Source organism: Uranotaenia lowii, chromosome 2 (assembly GCF_029784155.1).
Source record: "Uranotaenia lowii strain MFRU-FL chromosome 2, ASM2978415v1, whole genome shotgun sequence".
NCBI classification, from domain to species: Eukaryota; Metazoa; Arthropoda; class Insecta; order Diptera; family Culicidae; genus Uranotaenia; species Uranotaenia lowii.
Genome location: NC_073692.1, coordinates 250,314,212 through 250,341,978, shown reverse-complemented (window position 1 = coordinate 250,341,978; position 27,767 = coordinate 250,314,212). Strand labels below are relative to the sequence as shown.

Below are 27,767 nucleotides of genomic sequence, written 5' to 3'. Positions count from 1 at the left end.
AGAATAAGATGTTTTCAACAGAAATAGATCGAAATTTTGTTTTGAACATGCTCTTAACTGAATATGTATCAAGCGCCTCATAAATTTTCAGAACAACAACCAAATCCGATGAAAATGAACAGACACTGAGCTGAACAAGAGTCTGTCCTTTAAAATAGAGGATTGATGTTTTTAAAGGCCGAATACAGAGAAATTTTTGATTTTTTGCAAACAGCTGTGGAAGTTATCAATAAAATGAACCACTTTAAAAAAAGGGAAGGATATGCATTTTCCGGAAGAATTTTTAGTTGAAAAAATACACAACGTTCAACGTTTACAAAAAAATTATAAATCATTTCTCGATCTTTCTGTTGATTAAATTCAACTTTGTTTTTTAAATCATTCACTGAAAAACAACCTTACTGTTGGTTTACACACAATTCAAATATGTACTTACTTAACATGAAAAGTGTGTTTTTAGTTTACATATTTTTGCTACATAGAAGAGACTTTTGTTGAAAAACATTTTTTGTGATTTATATTCCAATGGAAGCAGATTTTTTTTTTTTGATAAATTTTTAATATGATCGGAAAGTGTTGAAAATAATATTAACTCCTGTCATTTCACACGGTGGAACAAGTGAAAACGTGCCTTTTAGCCATGGAACATCTACATCAGGGCCGTAGGAAGAACGGCATCATGGAGGGGGTTTTGTTGACCTTTATTTTGTTATAATATTTTTGCTCAAACAATACATGAATTATATAAAAAAAAAACATACAAAAACGTTTTAATACTTTTTCAATTCTTTTAAACTAATAGTTTTTTTTATTAGATACACAGAAATTTTTTTTGACTATTACGTGTCACTGAAACTGCAACCTTTAAAGTAAATCAACCTGTAATTAACAAAACCTGTAATTTTCAATTGTTTTCCTTGAAAGTTAACGAAGATTCATTTATTATTACAGCAAATGTCCTGTAAAAAAGTTGTACACTGAAAATTAAGTGTCACGTAATTTGTTTTTCGACCTGTAAAATTACGGTAAATGTCCTACTCCTTTTTGTTACAGGACATTTGCGTAATTTTACAGGAATAATTTTTGCTGTGTAGAAACTTTTGGAAAAAAACCTCATTAAACCATTAAAACGGTAAGGTAGATTTCTATCAGAACTCATTTAATAACAAATAAGAAAATTTATTTTCATCAATTTTTGAAATCTTTGAATTAGCTCTAAAATCTAGTCAATTTAGCCTATTTGTATGGAATATAGAATAAGTTTTTAAAAGAAAGCCTTAAATTTCTAAAAACAACTTATTCTATTTTTCCCTTTTTCACAGGAATTTAGCCCATTAAGGTCATTCTATTCTATGCTCAAATCAATTCAAATAAGTTAAACCCATCAAATTGTCGAGCTAATTCAAAGATTTGAACCATTAATCAATAGATTGAAATTTCGCGGTTCAAACCTGATTTTTTCAATCTCGATCCAAATTAAAGGTTTTAGTTTGAAATTTGGCTCTTTATAAAGTTACAATTTTGTTCAATAAGATAAAAAAAAATATTTCCTATTTAAAAAAAAAAAAGATTACATGGTTTTTTAATCCGTAAATATTTTTCGGCAACATAATTTCCATAATTGATTTTTTTTAATTAAACTGGATGATTTTGGTAACAAATTTAAAATTTTGAATATTTTTACGATCTCTTGAAATTTCAATTCTTCAACGGAAAAGTTTTCTTGATAATATTATTTCATTTTTGAGCTGAATCTGTATTTTGTATTTTAATTATGCATCTGAATTCTGACCCAGAATTTAAAATATGAATTTTGGATCTGTTTCCGAGCTTCAATACGATTTCTGAATTTAGGTTCTTGATCAGAATTTCAATAGGAACCAAGAGTTTAATTTTTTTTCAGAGCCCTCAATCATTAATCTAGAAGTATTTTAATTTTGACGTTTTGGGTTTCAATCTGAATTCATTATTTTATTTTTTATTTCCAGACCAAGATTCGCATGTTATCTTAATTTAAACATGAATTCTGAATGATGAATCTTCTGGATCTCCATTTTAATGATTTATTATGTTTAAACTGTGCATAATCGTTAAGTTTAAAAACTTCGAATCTGTATGTGAAACAAGTACTTAGAGTGATTTTTTTTTCATAATCGGAAAATAATTATTGAAATGTATATGAGTTTGAAAAATTATTGAATTTTTTTTAATGAAATGCAAAACCAAATTTTAATTGCGATTTTAAAACACTTTTTCAATACAATTTTTAATGAAGATGCGAATCGAAAAACAAGACTCCTAAACTAGATACGGAATGCAGAAACAGAACAACAATTTCGATTTTGATAATAAAAAACCGGGAAATGAGTTTGTTGTAATTCAAAATTTTACATTCAGAAATGAATCCTGCCAACAAGTGAGATTTTTTTCAAAAAGGTAGCAAAATTCTGAACCTGGGATTAGTTTTCAAGGTTTTGGCATCAGTTCTGAGTCAGGATAGTTACTCTTGAATGACGTTACTCTATCATCAAAATTCAATTAGAAAATTAAAAAATTTTGTACCTCACTTGCTTTTCTTGGACCTCCATGGGGGGGGTTTAACCCCCAAAACCCCCCCCGTTCCTACGGCCATGATCTACATACATACCTTTTAGGAATTTCATCTTCAAAATGATTCAGCATTATGTGAGACAGTTCAGAAAGGGTTATCCCCAGAAAGGGTGAATCCGCAGTGATTATTCAAAATTATCAAATATCATTGTAAATGAAATTCTTTTAATTGAAACAGCATTCAGTAAAAGTAGAGTATCATACATACACTTATACTACAAAAAAACTTAAGATTTATCAATAAAATTTGATAAAACCAACTGGAGCAAGTATTGAATTCATTTCAAAGCCTTACACTACATATGTTTTGCATCTATGAATAAGTTCTAAAAAAGCATTGTGTTTTTACTTACCTCAATAAACGGGACAAATGTTAGCTTGAAATATCTTTTTGTCAACATGTTTGCATATTTTACGTTCAACAAGAGTTTGTTGAGAACTGATTTAGTTATGCAACAAACGAGAACTGATTTGTTTTACGGATTTTTATAATTTTCTTAAATTTATGAAAGCTCAACTATGATTAAATCCGTTTGCACTTACCCGGGGTTTCTGAATTGAAATCAAGATTGAAATTTAAAAATAGAAGCAAAAAAACTTTAACCTTCTCGGCGCAAAAATCTACATTTTAAGGTTCTTTGTGATCTTTGCATGCATTTCTAGAAAATATTCATACCACCAGATTTTTTTCGATCCATTCAATATTTGAAAATCTACTTTTCAATCGATTGTTAATGAAAAGATAAGGTCAGTTAGTTGAAATCTTTAAAAGGACCCTCATCACAAAAGAGAGAACATTTGGTTGAATAACAAAATTTAAATATATTTTTTTCACTTTCTCGGGAACGAGGAGTTGGTTTCCTGTTAAGCCCGCAGGCCCATGCGGCCCTCATAAGATGGGAACCGATAAACGAAAGAATAATCGTAGCCAGATTCAGAACACGGGTTAGAAACCTTACAATGGTCCAGTGTTATGCGCCAACTGACGTTGCCGATTTGCAGGAGAAAGAGCAGTTTTACAGTCAATTGAACAGCGTGGTTGAGAGAATTCCGAAGGGTGACATTCAAATCCACTTAGGCGACTTCAACGCAAAGATTGGCTCCGATAATCAGGACCTTGGGCGCCATGGCCTAGGACAGATGAGCGAAAACGGAGAGCTGTTTGTAGAATTTTGTGGCAACAACAACATGGTGATCGGTGGATCGCTCTTCCCCCATCGACCAGCTCATAAGGTCACTTGGGTATCCCGAGATGGCCGAACAGAAAATCAAATTGACCACATCTGCATCAGCCGAAAATGGAGAAGGAGCCTTCTTGATGTCCGCAACAAGCGAAGCGCAGACATTGCATCTGACCATCACCTCGTCCTTGGCGAGATACGACTGAGAGTTGCGCGTGTCCAACGGCGCGAGGAGAAGGTCGGGTGTCGGTACGACGTCCGCCGGTTGGAGAATCCAGAGGTGAAAAGGGCATACGTTGAACAGCTAGAATCCCGAGCCTCAGAGCTGCCGACAGACGGAACAGTCGAAGAACAGTGGTGTGGAATCAAGAATGCCTTTATCACGACGAGCCATGGTACTCTAGGTAAAGTTTGTGGAAGACGAAGTGAATGGATGTCGGATGAAACCTGGAGGATGATCGATGATCGGAGAAAGGCGAAAGTCGGAATTGAGCAGGCATGTACCGGGTCAGCCAAAGCAGCCGCCCGCTTACGATATGCGGAGCTGGAAAAGGCAGTTAAACGAGCTTGTAGACGAGACAAGACAGCCTGGACAAACTCCCTAGCCGAAGAGGGAGAAAGAGCCGCCGCCATTGGAGATATCCGATTATTATATGATATTTCTCGCCGCCTTAGTGGAGCAAGGACTAATGCAAGAATGCCGCTGAAGAACCGAGCAGGTCAGCTGCTGACAGATCGAACAGATCAGCTCAAGCGTTGGACTGAGCATTTTGATCAACTTTTCCGAGTTACAAATAGCAATGGCCAACAGAACCCGCAGCTCGAGGCGCCCACAGTAAGTCGCATTAATGGCGTCAACTCGGAAGCGCCCTCGCTGGCTGAAATAGAAGCGGCAATCAAGAACATGAAATCCAACAAAGCGCCTGGAATCGATTGCATTCCTGCTGAAATGCTCAAAGCCGACCCTGCCTTGTCAGCACAAATGTTGCACCGTCTATTCGCTGACATTTGGGATACTGCAACATTCCCGGCCGACTGGATGCAGGGTATCCTCGTAAAGGTCCCAAAGAAAGGAGACCTAACAGAGTGCGGTAACTGGCGTGGCATAACTTTGATCTGTACAACCCTCAAAGTACTCTGCAAAGTGATCCTGAACAGGATCCAGGAGAAAATCGACGCTACACTCCGACGGCAACAAGCTGGATTCCGATCCGGACGATCATGTGTGGACCACATCACAACGCTACGAATAATACTGGAACAAATCAACGAATTCCAGGACTCTCTTCTGCTGGTGTTCGTTGATTTCAAAAAAGCATTTGACCGACTGAACCACGAAAACATCTGGGCTGCTCTTAGACGAAGAGGGGTCCCAGAGAAACTAGTCCATCTCATCGAAGCACAGTACGAGGCATTTTCGTGCAAGGTCTTGCACGACGGTGTCTTCTCCGAACCAATCCCGGTAACTGCTGGAGTGAGACAAGGATGTATTTTATCACCGCTACTTTTTCTCATCGTAATGGATGAGATCTTGACTGGTTCGATTGACTGTAGACCAAACCGAGGATTGCCGTGGAATCCTTCAACCATGGAGCAACTGAAAGACCTTGACCTGGCAGACGATATTGTTTTGCTCGCCCAAACACAACAAGACATGCAGAGCAAACTCGATGACCTCACCGAAAGCTCCAAGGCAGCAGGTCTCAAAATCAATGTCGGAAAGACCAAGTCGATGGAAATCAATACAGGAAATCGTTCCAATTTCGTGGTAGCTGGACAACAGGTTGAGACAGTGGAGTGCTTCCAGTATCTTGGTAGCCAGATTACTGTAGTGTTCGTTGAGTTTAAGAATGTAAATATGTAAATAAAAACTTTCTCACGAACCCAAACACCCCGACTTCAATAAACACAGAGACAGACGGCGCATGACCCAAGCCATAACATCAGTGCTTATTTGCATTTTATACCTAGAACGTTTATGGGTTCATAATTTCTACCCCCAGCGGCGCGAGCCGGGTACAGAGTAAAACAAAGCTAGAATGGCCACGGTCAAGGTTGCGTTGTCTCTTTTAGCATAGGTTTATGACTTACTCTGGTGCTGTTGATAAACAGTTGGCCACCAGATGTTATCGTTAGGATAGAGTAGATTTAGTATAAAAGATCAGAAGAATAAACTGACAATCATCAGTTGAGGATGAGAGTTGAAACTTGTATTACATTTCCTTTTCCATCCGAAACTGGTCCCAGAGGGTAAAACCTCTATTTGGCGACCGTGACGAAGAGCCACAATCTTCGAGTCCAATAAAAAGCCAAGAAGGAAGCCCAGGAACATCCAGAAAAAACGAGGTCCCCAGGCAAACAAGGAAGAAGGCCCACAAACATCCAAAGGAGGAAGTTCCCCAGGCAGCAAAAGAAGGAAGCCCAGGAACACCAAGAGAAAGAAGGTCCCCAGGCAACAAAGAAGAAGGCCCACAAACATCCAAAGGAGGAAGGTCCCCAAGCAACCAGGAGAAGGTCCAAACTGCAACCCAAAGAAGGTCCAGCTGTCCGAAAGCACCCCGAGGAAGCAGGTCCTAACTCACAGAACAAGAAGGTCCCCTGGAAAACTAGGTCGCTGGAAGGTCCCAAAAGGCGGGTCCACGTCAAGCAGCATCAGACATCTAAAAACGTAGGGAAACTTATATATCACAAAGGAGCATGGGATGGTTCACTGGAGACACCATCATCACGCACACGCATCATTTGGCGCCAACAGAATTAAGATTCATCGCGGGAGCCGTTATCATCTTCGTCGCTAGTATCCTATGCTATTTTTGCTTAAGGACACATAGCAAATATCAGAAAGCGAGGATTCAACAGGCGGCACAGCGAGAGGTTCAACTCAACAATATAAAAGTCTGCCAATAAGATGTGGGGCGAGCGGAAGGTCCCGGATATCGAGCACATAAAGAAGTTGGCGGCAGCACTGAAGACATCTGGCGAGAAGAAGAAAAAGAACTACAGCAGGAGAATCCGGCCGGCAACGTTCATTGTACAACGTATAGCGGAAACAAAAGCAATGAAAAAGTAAAGTTACCAAGTAAGTCAAAGTAGAGAATTAGCATTTTTAGGGGTATGAAAGAAAAAAAAAAACAGTAAATGAATATATCAAATGGTTTCAAAACACTGAATAGTCTACTAACTAATTTTAAAAAGGCTCCAAATAGGAGATATCTGGCATCAACGCTAGTAAACAAACTCAACGAGGGAAAAAGGACATATAATTTACTGGTCGATTTGATCGAAAAAATCGATATAGAAAAAGACCAAAAATTTGCTTTAAAAGCTTTGCGTCAAGTGTACGGCGAATTCTTGGTTATCGTTAGACAAAAACTAGACGATAAAAGAAAATTAATAAGTCTTAGAAATTTAGCGAAAATTATCATAGCACTCAACAAGCTATATCAATCCAACATAATGGCATTCGATATCAAACAAGCCACAGGGCTAGTACCGATATACGACGGTAGTAGTGACGATCTCGCCGCATTTATAGATGCCTCTAGATTATTAAATGAAATTACTCCTGAGGCACTAAGAGGCACGGCGGCAAAATTTCTAAGGACTAGACTAACGAAAAAGGCACGCCTAGGATTGGCCGAAAACTTAACAACAATAGAGGACATCATTACGGATGTCTCAACCAGATGCAAGAGTCTGGAAATGCCAGAATCTCTGGTGGCAAAATTAAGGCAAACTAAGAGAAGGGGAAATATAACGGAATTTTGTGATGAAATTGAGAATCTCACACTCAAACTTAAGAACTTATATATAGAGCAAAAAATTCCAGAGGCGGTAGCCGCTAATATGGCTACCAAAGTGGGAATCGACTCTTTAATAAATGGAGTCACCACCAACAGTTTAAAAATTATATTGCAAGCCGGTAATTTCACCGACATTAAACAGGCAATCCTCAAAATAAACGAATCCTCGGTAGCAGAGGATTCAACTCAAATATTATTTACCTCCAATAGATTTAGAGGGCAAAATTATAATAATCAATCAGCCCGAAATAACAGTTACAATTACAATAACAACAACTTTAGAAAACATAATAATGGACAACATAGAAATTTTGACAATCGAAATAATCACAACAAGCGTTATAATACGCAGAACAGATTTTCTAATCAAAACCGACGAATTTATAATTCCGGTAACGACAATAATCGTCGAAGAAATGTGTTTTTGGCGGAAAACCAAATGACAGTCTCGGAAGATCCCCAATCCGAGGCGAACCAAAATCAAAGGGGAACTATATATCCCAATCGGGAATAAAAATTTACAATTATAACTTAAATTATACCAATTTTGTTAGGCTAAAAATAGATATGTGTGACAAACCAGTCAATCTTATTGTTGATACGGGCGCAGATATATCCATAATTAAGGAAAACACGCTGAAGGAATTTCAAGAAATATACACCCACTTTAAATGCACTATCAGTGGGGTAACTGAAGGAAAGATAGAAACATTAGGTGTTTCTCACGGAAATCTAATCGTAAATGATACAGACATTCCACATCAGTTTCAAGTAGTAACTAAGCATTTCCCAATCCAACCAGATGGAATACTTGGAAGGGACTTTTTAGTGAAGTATGGATGTAATATTGATTTAAAGACTTGGCTACTCACGTTCGAGTACGTCGAGCAAGTATTAGAAATACCAATAGAAGATCACTTTAATGGCAATCTTATTATACCACCTAGATGCCAGATCATTAAACCAATTAGAATACATAACATTAACGAGGATAGTTTAATCCTAAACCAAGAAATAAAACCCAACGTTTTTTGTGCAAATTCACTTATAAGCAAAAGGGCACAATACATTAAATTTATAAATGTTGGTGAAAAACCTGAAGTTATACCTTACGATTTTCAGCCTAAGACAGAGCCAGCCAGCAATTATGTTGCTGCACACGAACATTTTACCAAAAATAAAAACAGAGTCAAGAGGTTGCTAGCTGAAATCAGCATGCAAAATCAACCGACTGAAATTAAAGAAAAGCTGATCAAATTATGCTCAAAGTACAATGACATTTTTTCACTCCAAGGAGATGACTTGACAGCTAATAACTTTTATAAACAAAAAATTACCACTGAGGATCCAAACCCAGTGTACATTAAAAATTACCGGTTACCAGAAGTACACCGCAAGGAAATCACGGATCAAGTAAACAAAATGGGAAAGGAAGGAATAATAAGAGCTTCCACATCGCCTTATAATTCTCCGATACTCCTAGTACCAAAAAAAATCAACATCAGGTGACACTAAATGGCGTCTAGTTGTAGATTTCAGGCAGTTAAATAAAAAAATTACTGCAGATAAATTCCCATTGCCTCGTATAGATGAGATATTGGATCACATTGGTCGAGCGAAGTACTTTACCACACTTGATTTGATGTCAGGATTTCATCAAATAGAGCTTGAGGAAGGTTCAAAAAAATTTTACAGCTTTTTCTAGCCCAGGAGGTCACTACGAATTTAACAGACTTCCCTTCGGATTGTCCATCTCACCCAACAGTTTCCAAAGGATGATGACGATAGCTCTGAGTGGACTACCACCAGAGTGCGCATTCCTTTATATAGATGATATAATCGTCATGGGATGTTCAATTGGCCATCATCTAAAAAATTTAGAATGCGTTTTTGAAAAACTCCGACATCACAACTTAAAATTAAACCCAGCTAAATGCAAATTCTTTGGTTCCGACGTTACATATCTAGGACACCACATTTCAGAACAGGGAATCCAGCCAGATAAGTCAAAATATTCGGCAATAGAAAAATACCCAGTTCCATCAAATTCAGACGACGTTCGTAGATTCGTTGCATTTTGTAACTACTACAGACGTTTTATCAAAAACTTTGCAGAAATTGCTCACCCACTCAACAAATTACTTCGGAAAAACGTAACATTCGAATGGTCAAAAGACTGTCAAACGGCATTCGATACGCTCAGACAACAACTTCTATCTCCAAATATTCTGCAATTTCCTAATTTCAAAGAGCATTTTACGCTCATCACTGACGCCTCCAAAGTAGCATGCGGAGCAGTGCTTACTCAAAAATATGACGAGTTGGATTTGCCGGTTGCGTTTGCTAGCAGAGCGTTTACCAAAGGCGAATCTAATAAATCTACTATTGAGCAAGAGTTAGCTGCAATTCATTGGGCTATTAACTATTTCAAGCCATACCTTTACGGTAGACGGTTCACAGTTAAAACCGACCACAGACCACTAGTTTATCTTTTTTCTATGAAAAATCCTTCGTCCAAACTGACGAGAATGCGGTTAGACCTCGAAGAATTTGACTTCGAAGTTAAATATGTACCTGGAAAAATAAACTTTGGAGCGGACGCGCTATCAAGAATCAAAATAGATATTGAAGAGCTCAAAAATATTCACCTGTTTGCAGTACAAACTAGAGCAAGTACTAACAAAAACAAAATAACAGATACAAGCAAACCAAGAATCGCAGAAGCAGAGACTGATCACCTCCGTATTCGTGATGCGATAAATTATCATGAAGTATACAAGCTTCCTAAACTAAAAATTTTGCGCGCAGCCACTAGCAATGGCATTAAAATTCAAATCTTGGATAGACGTTTTAAAAGTGAGTTGACACCAGAGTCAATTGTTCACATGACGCCAACCAACGAAGAAAACAAAATTAAAAGAATAGTAAATACTATTGAAAAAATGGCCGAAAAAGAGAAAATATGTTCATTAGCTTTAGAGCAATCGAGCGAAATTTTCGAAATAATCAATTTATGTACATTCAAGCAAGCTTGCAACAAAAACTTAAAGAAATTAAAAATAATCGTTTATCAACCACCTAGACTGGTCGAAAATAAAAACGAAATCAATGAGATACTTGCAACTTACCATGATACCCCAATAGGAGGACACATTGGTTCAAGTAGACTCTATAGGAAAATTAAAGAAGCCTATGTATGGAAAAATATGAAGAAAACTATATACAGCTATGTTAAGTCATGCATCAAATGCAAAACAAACAAACATACTATTAAAACCAACGAAAAATTTACTATCACTAGCACACCAGAGAAACCATTTACATCAATCGCAATCGACACTATTGGTCCTTTTATGAAATCAAATTCTGGAAATCGCTTTGCATTAACAATTCAATGCGATTTATCAAAATACGTTATCATAAAAGCGCTACCAAACAAACAAGCAGACACTTTGGCAAAAGCATTTATAGAAAGCTTCGTTCTTATATATGGCATACCAGCAGTCATTAGAACTGATCAAGGCACCGAGTATAAAAATGAACTCTTTGCAAAAATAGCCGACCTTTTACATACAAAACAAAAATTTTCTACTCCTTATCACCCACAAACCATTGGAGGACTAGAAAGGAATCATCGTTGTCTAAATGAATACATAAGGCAGTTTATCAACGACTCCAAATCAGATTGGGATGAATGGCTACCTTATTACACATTTTGCTATAACACGACACCTCGATTAGATCTTCAATATACTCCATTTGAAATAATATTCGGGAAACAGGCAGTATTGCCTACACCTATAGAAAATCCATTAATTATCGATCCAGTGTATAATATTGAAGATTACTATTTAGAATTAAAAAATAGACTTCAGATCACTAGATTAAAGGCACAAGAATGCCTACAAAAACAAAAAATGATACAAAAATCAAAACAAAAAGATTGTAACCCTATAGATGTTAAGATAGGCGATAGCATAATGGTAACTAGAGAAAAAAGAAATAAATTCGACCCGGTCTATAAGGGTCCATACATTATAAAAAACATATCACATCCAAATGTAGTAATAGAAATAGAAGATGGAAAACAACTAGAGATACATAAAAATAGGATCATAAAAGCATCTAATGATAAGGTCTAGGGAATGCTACAGGGCATTCATCCTTTAGGGGGGTGGTGTAGTGTTCGTTGAGTTTAAGAATGTAAATATGTAAATAAAAACTTTCTCACGAACCCAAACACCCCGACTTCAATAAACACAGAGACAGACGGCGCATGACCCAAGCCATAACATCAGTGCTTATTTGCATTTTATACCTAGAACGTTTATGGGTTCATACTTTCTACCCCCAGCGGCGCGAGCCGGGTACAGAGTAAAACAAAGCTAGAATGGCCACGGTCAAGGTTGCGTTGTCTCTTTTAGCATAGGTTTATGACTTACTCTGGTGCTGTTGATAAACAGTTGACCACCAGATGTTATCGTTAGGATAGAGTAGATTTAGTATAAAAGATCAGAAGAATAAACTGACAATCATCAGTTGAGGATGAGAGTTGAAACTTGTATTACATTTCCTTTTCCATCCGAAACTGGTCCCAGAGGGTAAAACCTCTATTTTACGCCTGATGGTGGTACCAAGAAGGACATCGAAACCCGGATCAGAAAAGCCCGATTTGCGTTTGCGAGTCTCCGAAACATCTGGCGGTCACGCCAGATCTCTCTACGAACTAAGATCCGAATCTTCAACTCAAACGTCAAATCCGTATTGCTGTACGGGTGTGAGACTTGGTGCACATATGCGGTGTCGACGCGAAAACTGCAAGTTTTTGTGAATCGGTGCCTGCGGAACATCATCCGCGCTTGGTGGCCTGGCAACTGGATCTCAAACGTTGAACTTCATCGCCGGTGTCATCAAAAGGCGCTAGAAATCGAGATTCGAGAACGTAAGTGGAGATGGATTGGGCACACGCTGCGAAGAGATGAAAACGAGATTTGCAGAGAGGCGCTTGACTGGAACCCAGATGGGCATCGAAGAAGAGGCAGGCCCAAAAGCTCGTGGCGGCGAAGTCTAGTCGCTGAAATCCGCACAGTTGACGAGAACCTTGGCTGGCAGCAAGTGAAGACGCTGGCTCCGGATCGCCAGCAGTGGAGATCTTTTATCTCAGCCCTATGCGCCGGTCAATCGGCGCTGGACCCTTAGGTAGGTAGGTAGGTTTTTCACTTTTTAAAAGCCATTCATTTCCTAGATTCATTGGGTTACAGCTTATCCATATGAATTTTATTAACACTTTTTGCTTAAACAATTAAAATTATAGTAATTTGCAGTAAAAAAATGTCGTCAGATCATGTTTGGCATAACTTCAAGTTGTAATGTGGCATGTCTACAACATGGGAAGATATTTGGGTACGAGATATGTTTTTATGAGTGTTACAAACCTGTCTGCATTGCAGTGTTAAGATGGGAGGAACAAAGAGAGTTCCACATGAATTGCGTTGAATAGCTTGAAAACTAATCAGGGCTTCCATACAAGTTTGTTGACATGAAGCGAGAATTTATCGAGCAAAAGGAAGAGAGGTTGTTTGCATAGGAAAAATTTGAGACCCTCTTTATTCTCGGTAGAGTTGGAAAGAAGATCTTTATTCATATCATATTAGGCTGGAACAAATATCAATTTCTTCTTTTGTCACCCCCCCCCCCCCCCCTTCAAAATTTCCAAAAACCCGAAAGGGGAAATAAATAAAGTTTGAAGTATTTTATGTAAATTACGTAAAAAAATCAAGATTCAGAAAGATACAAGACCAAAAAACTAAATTTTGAAAGATTAGAGTTACTTCATCGTTTGTATTTTTGATTTTATTGAGTTTTTTGATAAAAAATTACTTCATTTGTAGGTTTTGTGCAATGATATAGTTTGTAATTTTGTTGCATACAAGATTTCATGCAATTTATTCAAATTTATTTGCTTTTCGCATTATTTTTTATTGCCCCCCCCCCCCCTCGCGATGTTCCAACTCCGAGTGACAAAAGAAGGATTTGAAATTTGTTCCGGCAATATTTAGACACAAACAATGATTTAATAGTAGCACTTCTTGCATTGCAAGAGGGAAAGGACTGGAAGTCTATATCATTAAAACATACATTTTGACATCATTATGAACTTTATGAAGCTTATAAAAACAGACTAAAATTTTCGGATCTTGAATAAGATTTTAAGATTTAAGATTTTAAGAAAATATTATTAAAACATCTTTGAACTGTAGTTGGAAACTTCAGGTGCTGCTCTTTCGTTTTTTAAAGCATTCGCTTCTAAAATATGTTGAAATATGGTTTGAAACGCTGTTTAGGGAATAAAACTGAATTTTAATTATTTTAACAAATTTAATTGAATTTTGGAAGGTTGAGCAAAGCACACCGGGTTAGCTAGTCTAGTTCTAAATTTGACTGACGATCTGCGGAAGATGCAAATCCTTAAGTGATGCATAATGATTGGCAAATTTAACGGCCAAATATATAAAAAAAAATACCTACAAAAGTGACGTTTACCTTCCAATGCACTTTCAATGGTTTCTTACAGTAAATACTCTGTTTTAGTTGGATCCTGCCATTAAGCGAAAACTGTGATGGATTGATAGAAAGTTAATTATTTTGTTTTCTAGCAGAACGTGGGCAATCTGCTAAACTTGTCATAGCTTCCATAAAATAGAAATTATTTAATTATTTTGAAGGTTAAACTCCAGTAGATGAAGAACGTCATGCAGAGAAAAAAACTTTGTTAAATATCTTTTTTACATTTTTTGTGGTCATGATCTTAACAAAATTAAAAAATATATATATATATATATATATTTATTCTCATGTGCAACGTGTAGCTTCTAACTTCAGTTTTAGCTGACCTACAGTCTTTTTCCGAAGCATGTTTTTCGATTTTTTTTTTCTTAGACTATGGATAACGGAAAAATGAAGTGTTTTAGCAGAATATTATCTGAGAAACATATTTGAGCTACATTACGAGGTTTCCATAACTCAGGGTGGCCACAGAACCGGGAAAACCGGGAATTGAAAATCGAACCGGGAAAACCGGGAAAAAAACCGGGAATTTAGACCCAAAACCGGGAAAATTGACAAAAGGAAACCGAAATTCAGTTTTGGTTCGAAGATCAAGGATTCAACCCAAAATTCAAAATTCTGAATTATAATTTAAATTTCCAAGACAGAATTGAACAGTTCAAAAAATGTGTAAGAAGAATATCATAAGTTTTTAAATTTATCAACTACTCTGATCTCTCTTCAATTACCCCTCTAAATTGCAAAAAAAAATCAAAAATTTTACCGAAACCTACAGTTTAAAACTGCCTCGAAGAACGAGATGAGAAATTCAAAAATTCTCCTTAATTTTTTTCACGTATCGCACATCATGATAAATGTTTAATTCGAGAGTTAAACACAAGACAATTATCTTTACGCACGGTACGGTGTTTTTTTTGAAGCTTAATAATAATAAATTTGACATTGCTGAGTTATTTCCTATCAAACTCACTGTTTGGAAAAAATACCAACAATTTTTTTAAATTGTACTTTCAAAATTAACATTTTTCCATTACTGGTCATAATTTATCAAAAAATTTCGAATTACACTTTTTAAAGCTTAGCTTAAGCTTGAGATGCCTTAGAAGATTTGCGAAAATCGTGACAAAAATTGAAATAAAATAGTCATATGAAATTTTAGTAACACTGTTCAGAATTTTATGGACCTTTTTTATGAGGGTGTGTTTATGTCGGTAGAAGACACTAAGTAAGTTCTTTAAAAATATTAAAATATACATACATTTGTGTTTCGAGTAAAGCATTTGAACAAAATAACAAAATATTGCGATAAAATTGATTATTTTTACTTTTTTATTTTCGATGGTACAAGGCAACTAAATTTACGTTTTTCCGTTTGAAGAGTGTTTGAGAGATTTCGACTGAGGGCGACATATCCAAATATGCAGTTTGGTTTTTTTTCTACTATACATCTAGTTTTTGAAATTCAAGGGTTAATTTTTGAAATTTTTTATCAACATTTTAGAACTTTTCTTAAATACTTAAATCGAAGGTTTCGAATCAATGATCAACGTTTTCGAAGACCACGAATAGTTTGAACTTCTGAGAAAACTGAGGCATCTTTTAAGTTTATTCATCACAGTATGCGAAAATATGAAAATTAAAAGATATTTTGGATTTTTTTAAATCATAATAAATTAAATATTTTTTCCAAAACAAAAATCGAAAAAATCGCAGTCTCCAACAAAATTGATAATGAAATTTGAATCTTTGATACCAAATGCTCATAAATGTTGTTCAATGATGTCAAAAAAAGTTATATTGTTTCTATTGTATTAACACTTCAGGATTTTTTTCAAGTATTGTTTCTTTGGAACTAGAAATGCTAAATAATATATTAATCTTCTATCAAATGAAGGATAACATATAGATTTCAAATCAGTTTTGTTTTTAAAGAGGGTTGTCGATTTATTAGTTATCAATGATTGATTTAGCTCAAAACTTAGTAGAACCCAATATCACTAGATTTTATAGAATCTGACAAATAATTCGAATTCAAGACGGCAAAATCAATTTTAAGAACAATGGTTTGACATTTTATAACTAAAAAAATTACACTGTTAAGTCTCTTTGATTTTAAAAACCTTATTCTTACACTTTTCAAATTGGTTTTTCCATAAATCCTTTTTACATGTGTTTGCAAAAACTTATAAGATTGTTCTCCCGGATACAGAGGTTGTTTCCAATTAAACACTACAAAATATGTTATACCTTTATTTTTAACTGAAACAGTTATTTGTTCATAATTTAAGCCCAAGAAACTGACTGAAAATAAAAATATATGTTGAATAACTAACTGTAACATTTTTCACTGTAATCCAATCCACACTTTTCTGCATAACAAAGCTAACCATCAACTGAATGAACTATAAAAACGTTGAGAATTTTTTTTCTATGCAAAAATATTTTATTTTGCAAATAAATACATCTGTGTATATTATGTACAAAATCACTTTTTTTTTAATTATAAATATATGCAGTAGGCATATGTGGCTATATAGCAACATTTATGGCTGCTACAAAATAACATTGCCCCTTTGTAAATTTCTTTAGAAATTTACAATTTCAATTTTAAATCAAAGTTTTATCTTAGACTTAAAACTCGTGGGTTCTAAAGTTCGTTTTGTTAATAGTATAGCCAGTTTAACTCAAGTTTTATTCAATTTAAACTGCAATATTATAAATTACATTTTTACTACGCTATGGAAATCAAAAATAAATGTTTCTAATTCTTATTGATTAACGATAATAAATTAAGATATCATAAATTGGAATTCTTTATGCATTTTGTTTAAATATTCATTTCAAAATAGAAATTCCTTAATTTGAAATAAAAAAATACAATGGGTAAATATGAATTAAATAAATGTTTTTAATTTTTCTTCATCTCAAACTTTGATATGCTGTAAAAATCACTCAAACTGAATCAAGACGATGCAACTTGTTGTCCATATTTTTTTTTAAACACACATTACATATTACACACACAATTCATGCAAATTCGGGAAATTTCTTCGAAAATCAATTGATTGATTTACAAGAATTGTATCTTTACACAAGTAACTACATGTTAACGACCATGCAAACAGTAGGTATCGATATTATCGCTTTTTGATACAGTTTTCAGAGTCTGAAAGTTTGTTCTAAAACTCAATTGTATAAAAAAAAACAATTATAACGACGATTCAAAAATTTAATTTGTTTTTTTCTTTTTTCAATTATTGGTCTCTTTAATATGAAAAATCTTTACTGAAGCCTAAAGAAAATATTTTTAAAACTTGGCTGAAAACAGAAGACAGTTTTTCGGAAAACGGTTGGGGTTAACTGAGGTTATTATAAAAAAAATTTTTTTTTTGGTCTTAACTGTTCATAATTACCCAAATGAAGTTTGGGTAATAATGAACGCTGTTAAGTTCTTGTTACGTAAGAATTTTTAGTGTTGACAATATTTCTATATAAATAAAAAAAATAGGATTAATGGTTTTTCAAAATTTACCCTTAATTAGTCATGGGTAATTTTTAGGTTCATAAAGGAACAGGGAATCCTGTCCTCCAATCTTATATTTACAGATTTTTAGAAACTGATAAATTTATGTATAACGGTTTATTTTAAAGATCTTGATGATTATTGGTACATATTTAAACATTAAAGATAAGTTTAGATAATCAAACGATGCCTAAAAACAAGTGTTCTTAATTACCCCGTATTTTGAAAAAACAACAAAAAAAATGGGGAAATTATAAACAACCCTCTCTGAATCTGTGAGATAAATTTTTAGTAAAAATTTATATTACACTTGAAGATGCATCTATTACTGAATGTAAAACCTCTGGAAACAAGATTTTAACTGAATATACTGTGACGAGAGAGTTACATGATTGAACGTTCTCAGAAATGTTTCGAATGTTCTCAAAGACGTGGATTTTGTGAGCTGTAGTAACACACTTGGTATCTGTAAATTATGAAAAAATGATCGAATGTCACATAACGAATGATTGTTTGAAAAGTTCTGACAAATCATTTCTATTTTTTTTTGTAAACATGACTTAAAAACCGATTTAACGATTTTGTTTAGGATGTTTTTTTATTTATCATTTTTAGAAAATGTGATGAAAACCTTAAGATAGAATCTAGTCTTGCTAAGTGTTGTTAGTGTTATGAAACAACCAAATCAATGAAATATGTTGAAAATTTTGCTATATTCTGACGAAAATAGAGAATAAAAGTCTGGAAAATCTTGAATTTTTGACCGGGAAAACCGGGAAAAAACCGGGAATTTCAAAATGAAAATGTTGTGGCCACCCTGATAACTATAAATTTTGTAAAAAGTTTAGAATCAAGAGGGATACCCAAGTAACACCGATCGTTTTGTAAGACTCTTTAAGCCTGTTATGAAACAAACTTGGTCTAGTAGCCTGCTATAAAACTTAAAATGTTACTTGGGATATATTGGTTTTAGTTAATTAAAATATTTGATAATTTCATGAACACATTGTAATAATCGATTGAATATGAACGTTTATTCTTCATCTGCAGAATAGTAACATTAGCATTTTATTTTAAAAGAATAGTTAAATCAAGACCACACGTGTTTATCTGTTCAAGCTTTAATCATGCGAATTTAGAATAATTTTCGTTAAAGATTCTAAATCTAAAAAATAACGTGAAACGGCATTGTAAAAATATAATGAACACATTTAAGTACAGACGAACAGACAGGACACTCTTTTATCATTCTTCGCAAAACACTATCAATGGTAGGCAATACCGACACCAGATTGCGCTGCTTTACAACTTTGAAAATAACAAATCTTCAATCATAGAAGCTATTAGTAGTATTATTTTATACTACATTCCGTGACAACCAGAATCTGTTTCCAAAACAAAATCAAAATCGCAATAAATGTTTTAAACATGTAAGTAAATTTATAATTAAACTAGCTGACCCGGCAAACTTTGTTGAGCCTGTATTTTGAGATTTTTTTTATATTTTAGCACTGTTCCTTAGTCAGCCTTCTTTTTGAGTAGATAAAAGCAAGAAGATACCCTTGTGTCAGAAAAAATCCCGAATTATAGTTCAATATACAAATAAGTTACGCTAACTTTTGGTTACCGAACTAATTTTCTTCCGGTAACTTAAGAACGCTTAATCTATCAACTTTTCATACCACAACAGAACTTTCAATTTAGTTTAGCCATCATTCCTATTCAAAAACTCCTATATGATCAAGTATTTTAAAATTGCTGAAGTTTGATTTGAACAGAAAATGGATCTTTTTTGGTGAAGTCGTCATAAACTGATTTTTATTTTGATATATTTACCTCTGTATTTAAATACATTGAAGTTTTCTTTAAGTATGATCGTCAGAATAGAAAAATTAAAAAATGAATTGGACAAATCCAGAACATTTAAAGAATAATGAAAATAAACTTAATTTTTAATTTTTTTCATTATTTCAAATGTCTTTTTTTTCGGACTGTGTACTAAATACACTTTAAGTGTATTAAATTGAATCTTATTGTGAATTGACAGAGCTGAGTTTGACAAATATTTAACAATTCAGGAAAAGTCACTATTCATCTCATTCTACAGCAACACTTTTCTAATCAATATAATGTTTGAAAATGTCTTTAAAATTTGTGTCATCATTATCTTTTTTCAATTTTCAGTTAGGGATTGGCAAATTGCACTATAAATTAGGAAATTAAAAAAAAAGAATTTAAACTGTCATGTTTTTGGATTTTTTTTCTCTTAGCATTTGAAACCTTGAATGAAGGCGAATCTATTTTGAGTATTTGGAATAAAAATTCAAAAGAATCACAAATTATATAAAATTTTAGTTTATGATCGTAAGAAAAGAAACTGTAATCCAAACAGTTAAATTCAATTCTGAATTTTATTGTTAATTTATATCAATATTCTGAAGGTGGCATGCTTTTTACTTAAATGTTAAATTTTGATATTCTTTCAAGTTTGATGATATTTTTGATTACGATCCTTTTTTCTGAATTTTGAAACTGAGAGTTGGATCTAATATCAAGTTAAAGTCCTATATAGCTAAACTTTGGAAAAGTTCCTTGTAACCACTGAGCATTAAAGTTAGTGTGCTTTTTTTAATGTTTCCTGATCCTTCAATCCGTTCTTATGATAGCGATACTTGGAATCACAAAATTGATAACATTCAATTCTCAAACTGACTGGATAAATTCCTAACATCTTCTTAAAATTAACCAAAAATAAATAAAGGTGATTTTTTATCAGTTATATGACTTGCTATTGGTGTTATCAAAACTCATCAAAAATAATTTGGTAATGGTAATGGTAATGTTTTGTTGAGTCTATCAAAAATTTTACATACAACTAAAAGAATATGACATTTCAAAAAAAAATTAACGGTGCACGAACAATCATCTAAGAAAATGTTAAAATTGCTTTTATTCTGATGCAACAAAAAACAAATTTCGTAAATATGCTTCTTAGAGCAAGTTCACTGGTGTTGGAAAAAAATGGTAGAAATTTTGACATTTTGAAAATTTTACCATGCAAAAATGTTTTCAAGATCTTGGGGCGTTGTATTATGTGTATAGCACCAAACCGAATAGCGACAGTAGGACTAGCGACGCTTTTTTACTAGCGAGATTTCTGTCATTCGCAGGTTTGTTTTTCTTTTTTCAGTCCAGTAGGCGATTTCTATGTAGTACTCGAACATTGTTTATGTTATTTACTGTACATTTTCCTTAGGCCATGAATCGCATGCTTCAAGTCTCCTAGGAAACTTGCTATGCGTCGTTGTTATTTTCAATGTCGCGACGGATGCGACATGTCGCTAGTAGGCAAAGCTGCTATGATTACTAGCGCTCATATTTTGGATTTTTTCTGCATGTATAATATTTTTTTACAACACTGTTTCCATTTCACCCGTACACGCTCGTTTTCATTTAACCATTTACGGATGAAAGATAACCATTTTTTGTTTTTTGCTGAAGAACTTCTAATATGGTTATTTTTTATTAATTTTTTCCTATGAAATTTTAACCATTTTGGTAGTTCTCAAATGAAACCCAGAATATGGTTGAAAATTTCGGCATTTCATCGCCGCCATGTTGAAAGTAATTGGTTCTGCAGCCGGGTGCGTTCTGCATGGAAGAAATAAATTCAAGATTTTCTTCCACTTAGTATGTGAACATGATCCGACGAACATCCTCTGGTCCAAAAAGGTAAGTCGTCAATTATATTTTATATTCGGAATTGAGTCTGATGAAGATTTTTTCCCCCCTAATAGGATACCGAAATGTGGAAAGTTTGTCGGAACTGCAAATGCAGGATTTGCGAGCTTACTTATAAGCCCGTTTAGTTGGACTGGATTCCACCTAATGTGACTCTGGAGCTGGCTTCGGGTTTTACGACTCTGGAGCAACCGAATATACCCATAGCTGGTAGTGATGCAGCGGAAAAGTGAAAACAGCAGCTAGAATATCAAGTTCTTTTCCATGATCTGGATGCCAGTTGCCATTTAGGAATCCTAATCCGACGAACATCCTTTGGTCCAGTAAGGTAAGTCTTCAATTATTTGTTATATTCGGAATTGAGTCTGATGAAGATTTTTTTCCTTTCTATAATAGGATGCCGAAATCTGAGGATCCTCAGATAATCGGGAGCTGAATATTAATCAGACCAGGTGCTGCGCAATTGTTCCACCATGATATTTTGATGGTACGCGGTAATTTTCCGTACTATCTGGGGGGTCAGACTGCCGGAAAATCATCATCCGGCTGTGGAGTGTAGGAAACACCTCCTGAACAACGGAATTGTGCTGTTGGTGCTGATCATCCCGCTAGGAGCTCAACAGAACCCCCTCAACCCTCAAAACATTCTACTTGAACTTCTTCCGGAAAAGCATTTACCGGTCCTTATCGTTCCTGGCTATGTTTTGCGATCCCGGATCCTATTTTTCCGAATCACAAGCAGAGCCGAAGGATCGGGACTTCCACCGGGACAGTGAAAGCACAGAGAAGTGAAAGTGTGGCTCGATTCACAACAAAAATCGTTGCATCTTTCCTTGATCTGTATTTTTTTAAGAACATCTTTAAAATTATTAAATAAATAAAAAGATGTGAAAACCACAATTTTCTTTAAATTTTATCTTTTTTTTTTCTAAAAACCGATTTGTACTATTTCTACGTTCACATTCTCCCTCATTTTGCATTATGATTCTAAAACAACCATTTTTCAACTTCTCCTTCAGAATCCCATCCGGTTGAAAAATAACCATATTCGAACTTCTCCCTTAAAAGTCATTTTATGACTTCTCATGGAGAACTCATAAAATGACATTTCCCGGGAAAAGGTCAAAAATGGTTATTTTTGATTCGTAAATGGTTCAATAATTTCTAGCGTGTATGTGATAGAAATATTGCTATTTTTGCATCACAGCATGCGAAAATACAACAAGTGTTGTAAAAAAACTAGAAGTCCACAGATCTTAATAATGTTTTTGCATGGGAAAATTTTCAAAATGTGCCGTAAGTGTCAAAATTTCTACCACTTTTTCCCAACACCAGAGAACTTGCTTTTACTGGCTAGTTGCAGCACCCCATAGGGACAATCATATCCAAGTATCAATTTTACTGATGCCACGTGAAAAATACACTGGCAATGAAAATGAGCGCCAAAACTTTCTATAGAGAGATGGATGAACATCAGTAAGCCTTGATTGTTTTTGGCGCCTCCCTACTCTGGGTTTCGAATGAAAAAAAAAATGGGAAATTGGGTGCCATGACTTTGATTCGATACGAATAAAAACTGAAAATAAATTTTCAAATTCCACAAAAACATTTTCAAAATTATCTCTTCGTTGTGTTTCTTCGCGTGAAGACGAACACAACAAAAAAATCGGATGATCCAGTGAAGAGTTTTGTGTGTTCGTACATTTCTGTCTCTCTCCCTGTTTTATATATATATAGATGTTTCGTTGTGCTTAAATTTCTTAATTTATTCATTTAGATGTAATCGCCATGTTCAGTTACGTGCACTGAATTCGAACCGCCTGCGTTATAAGCACCAGTGGCCAGCCAAAATGCTATTTTGATTTGTCAAAACGAGTGTTCAGGTTTAGAGAAAAGATTGTGTACCAAACGTTTATTGGCAGAATTTTCTCGTGAAAGATTTCTTTGGAAGACTCCAGAATACTCAGAAAATCTCTATCCTGTTGACCTGATTCTACATTGGAATTTCTGCTGGACAAGCTAATTTGGAAACGATGAAATACAATACAAAAATATCCTCCCAGAAGGCTATTCTTTCATCCAAATATGATGAAAAATATGAAAAAAGTACTTCATCGTAAATAAAAATCAATTTAATTTTCAAATTCCTAGCTAAGAAGAGGTTTATAAGTACATAATGAGTCTTTTCGACATTCGATAACTGAAAGATTTTATATGTGAATCGTAAATTTTGTTTAATTTGGAAACCAGAATTGGAACCAGCTGCTGGAATCTGCCACAAAAGGAAGTGATCAATAATTAACTATCCCGGAATTGTGCTTGATTTTTTTTTTCTAAACGCAATGGGAGATATTCGTTGTATTTTGTTAGGTTTGCTGGGTAATCTAGCTGGCGTGGCTCAGAAATCTGCACCTGAAAAATATAATGATGCATTAGCTGATGTCACTATTAGGAACTTTTGGAAGAGGTTGTCATATCTTTCCAGAAGTCCAAGGCGAGCATCAATTTTATCCTTGTGCTTGCTCACATGGGTTACACTCTTTGCCGTACTTGAGTGTTAGAACCTGCGTTTTTAAACTTGATTCTCCTTTAATTTCATAATTAAAGAGAACGACTTCATCAATCTTAAATTTAATTGTTTACATTATTCTTATAACATCAAAATATCAAAGGCATCCTAGATCATTTCAGAATTGGTAAAGGAATTGCTAGGCAATGTCGCCGCTAGATGGCAATGTAATCGCTTTGCGAAAAATCAACCGACTTTTTTTCTAAGTGTCCTGTCTTTTTGTCTGGGGTTAAAGTGTATTGAATTGTTAGCTCTAATGTATGTTTCATCATTTAATAAGGCCGGAACAAATATTAAATTCTTCTTTTGTCACACAAAACCCCAATCACCCCCCCCCCCCCCCATTGAAAATATATGTTACATTGGTTGCCCGAAGAAAACATTTTTCATATCATGTGTATCATGCTTTATATTTAGTTTAAAATCCTCAGTGGCTTGATAAATATCTAAAAACTGAGTCCGTTACCTGAAATCTGAATCTGAAATCTGAAACTGAAATCTATACGACCAACGTCGCACACAGGGGTAAATGCACCTAATAAATAAGCGATCAAAATTATTTGCGGACGAACGGTAAACGGTAGACATTTTTATATTTTTAGATGATCTATCAAATTCTTGAAAGAAAAAAGTGATTTTTTCACCTGGAAGGGAGATAAAAAAAATTATTTCTTGAAACAATTAGTTTAGAGACTTGATGTCTTCACAAAAGTTGTAGATCTTATTATTTTAAGCAACTTTGTTGAAGACATCATCAAGATCGCATGAAAAACATAAAAGTTACGAGCATTTTAAAAATAACGAGCATTTTAACAAGTAATTTTGAGTTTTTATTTAATATCTTTTTTAGTATACGATTAACAAACTTGGTATATTTGAAAAAGTTGTTCAAATTGTTGAAAAATCTCATTTTTGATTGCTAGTTTGCAGAACATCTATCCAAAACTAATGTTAAATTTATATATCAATGGAAAGCCAATAACTTAACCTACAAAACCCTTTCAAAAAATTATCCGAACTCGTCCGAACTCTTAAGTTATAACTTACTGAAAAAAGGCATTATTTTAGATATTTTGTAGTATATCTCCTTTCTTAGTTGAAATATGTAGTTGAAATGTTCCACAAAGTTGTTTGTTTCAACAATTTGAACAACTTTTTCAAAAATACCAAGTTTGTAAATCGTATACTAAAAAAGATATTAAATAAAAACTCAAAATTACTCGTTAAATTGCTCGTTATTTTTAAAATGCTCGTAACTTTTATGTTTTTCATGCGATCTTGATGATGTCTTCAACAAAGTTGCTTAAAATAATAAGATCTACAACTTTTGTGAAGACATCAAGTCTCTAAACTAATTGTTTCAAGAAATAATTTTTTTATCTCCCTTCCAGGTGAAAAAATCACTTTTTTCTTTCAAGAATTTGATAGATCATCTAAAAATATAAAAATGTCTACCGTTTACCGTTCGTCCGCAAATAATTTTGATCGCTTATTAGGTACATTTACCCCTGTGTGCGTCGTTGGGAAAGTAGTTTATTTGTTTTTGTAGGGACTACCACAACAAATACAACCTACTACACGTGATTCACTGGTGTTTTGCTGTTACAAGTGACTCGAGACTGTTACTTGCAGTTAAGCAAGTGACTTATAGAGCGAACCCGAAATTATTGCGCCACATTCATCAGGGCATTACTTTTTTACCATTGGGTAAAAATCGACCAAATTTTGCACACTTTCTCATTGATGTGTAATTTTTACATGCTTTCAAACTCGAAGTCGTGTTTTTTCGATTAAACGATAGTGGAGGTAAACCAACGCGAGTCGAGAGAACAAATTCTTTCCAAACACCTGGAATTTCCTGACCTGCCGCATCGGCAGTTGAAAAATGTCCACTCAACCGTATCCAGATTGTTTAAGCGGTTCCAGGATCGGTTAACGTTGGACCACGGCAAAGGAGCTGGAAGAAAACAGGGACCGGAGTACAAAACGACGGACGGAAATGTGAAACGGATGGTTAAAGCAAATTCCAACGTCTCAAGCCGTGATTTGGCTAAAAAGATCGGCATTTCGCAGAGCTACATACGTCCAGAATGCAAAGAAAAGAGCTGGACTTCATACATACAAGGTACAGAACTTCCCAAACCGCTATGAGCGGAAACAATCGACACCTTAAACTCGGGCACGGAAGCTCTATGAGAAGATGCTGACAAAATATGGCAACTATGATGGACAACGAAATTTCAAGCAAATTCCGGGGTTGGAGTTTTTTACCGGCTAGAGCAAGTTCGATATGGACAACAAATTTAAGAAGAAGAAAAGTTCGCCTCCAAAAATCTCGCATGGCTCTTTCGTGACAAAGGGCACAGTAAATGGCGAGATCTACAAATCTGAGTGCCTCGATAAGCGCCTTTTGCCGTTCTTGCAGCAGCACGACGAAGCTCCGCTATTTTGGCCAGAATTGGCATCATGCCACTATTCTAAAAGTGTCCTGGAGTGGTATGAGGCCAATTCTGTCCACTTTGTTCTAAAGGACACGAACCCACCAAACTGTGGAGCAGTACTTGGCAATAATGAAGCGGGAACTTCGGAAGAGCAAGAAGACAGTCAAAGACGAGAAGGACATATTAAGAAATTTGGCATGACATTTACGCAATAATTTCGTGTTCGCCCTTTAATTGCCCCAACAGAATAGGCCCCTACATTTATAAATGTGTCTTAAAAATGGTTTTTTCAAGCACTATTCTTTTGATAAAATAAAGTTTTACTGTGAAAGTTTGTCTTTCCAACTGCCGTACTCTTCTTCTTCATATTTTGATTTGATTTGAAATGAATTTTCCTCAATCTTAAAAAAAATCTGATTTTTTTTTGTAACAATTGCTAAGTATAATCATTTTCTGTCAACCATTACAAAATTTGATGATTTCGAAGCAAATCGAATCCATACAATCATATGGAATTCAATGTCCTTTGGATTATAAATTGAGTGAATAAACACAAAAAACGATGAAAATGATTAAATTCATTGTTGTATTTTGTGAAAACCACCATTGAAATTGTGTTGAAGAGAAGTTGTTCTAGAAATACTATGAGAGCAAATCGAGAATATTCGAAAATTTCAATACGATCAACTTGTCGGCACCGCTATAACCTTTACATAAATGGATATCCAAGTTATCGCTTCAATTCCGAGGTAGACAGCGCTGCTGGAATCATGGTTGTTGTCGATGATACACATTTACGTGAACACAGACACAATAAAAATAAGTCATGATAAATACGGCACTATATCGTTAGCCAGTTTTATTTAAATTTCTTGGATATTGTGCAAAATATCTAGTGGAAACCTAGATCAAGATAAAATCAAGGGCCGTTGCTCAGTCGTTAGTGTTTAGTCGTCTGACTGATCGATTACGGTTTTATTTCAAACACAAGAATGCTTTCGGTTACAACACTACACTTATATAAACTTATACATTTTAATATGTAATTATTTGAAAATTATTGATTATTTAACAATTAAAAGATAACTAAAATGTAGTACTTGATTCAAAAATTGAATAATGACTCAATTGTTAAATCAAAACAACTATTGCAGTAATGTAGAATACTCCGTTTATGTTACGTGTGAATGACAAAATTTGTTAAACGATCAATAATATATCAATAAAAATAAATGTGTTCGCATAATCGATAGTAGAAAGTCTCAGCTAATAGAAATCATCGCTGCACATCACAGATTTATTTTAATACATATAGCAAAACGTGTAGCACCA

The 27,767-nt window shown here is 34.6% G+C and overlaps 1 protein-coding gene across 3 annotated transcripts in view; it reads right to left on the bottom strand.

The window, feature by feature from the left end:
- Positions 1 to 27,767, bottom strand: part of LOC129741465 (sodium/hydrogen exchanger 9B2) — a 94,819-nt gene that overhangs the window by 46,450 nt on the left and 20,602 nt on the right. The window lies entirely within an intron of this gene.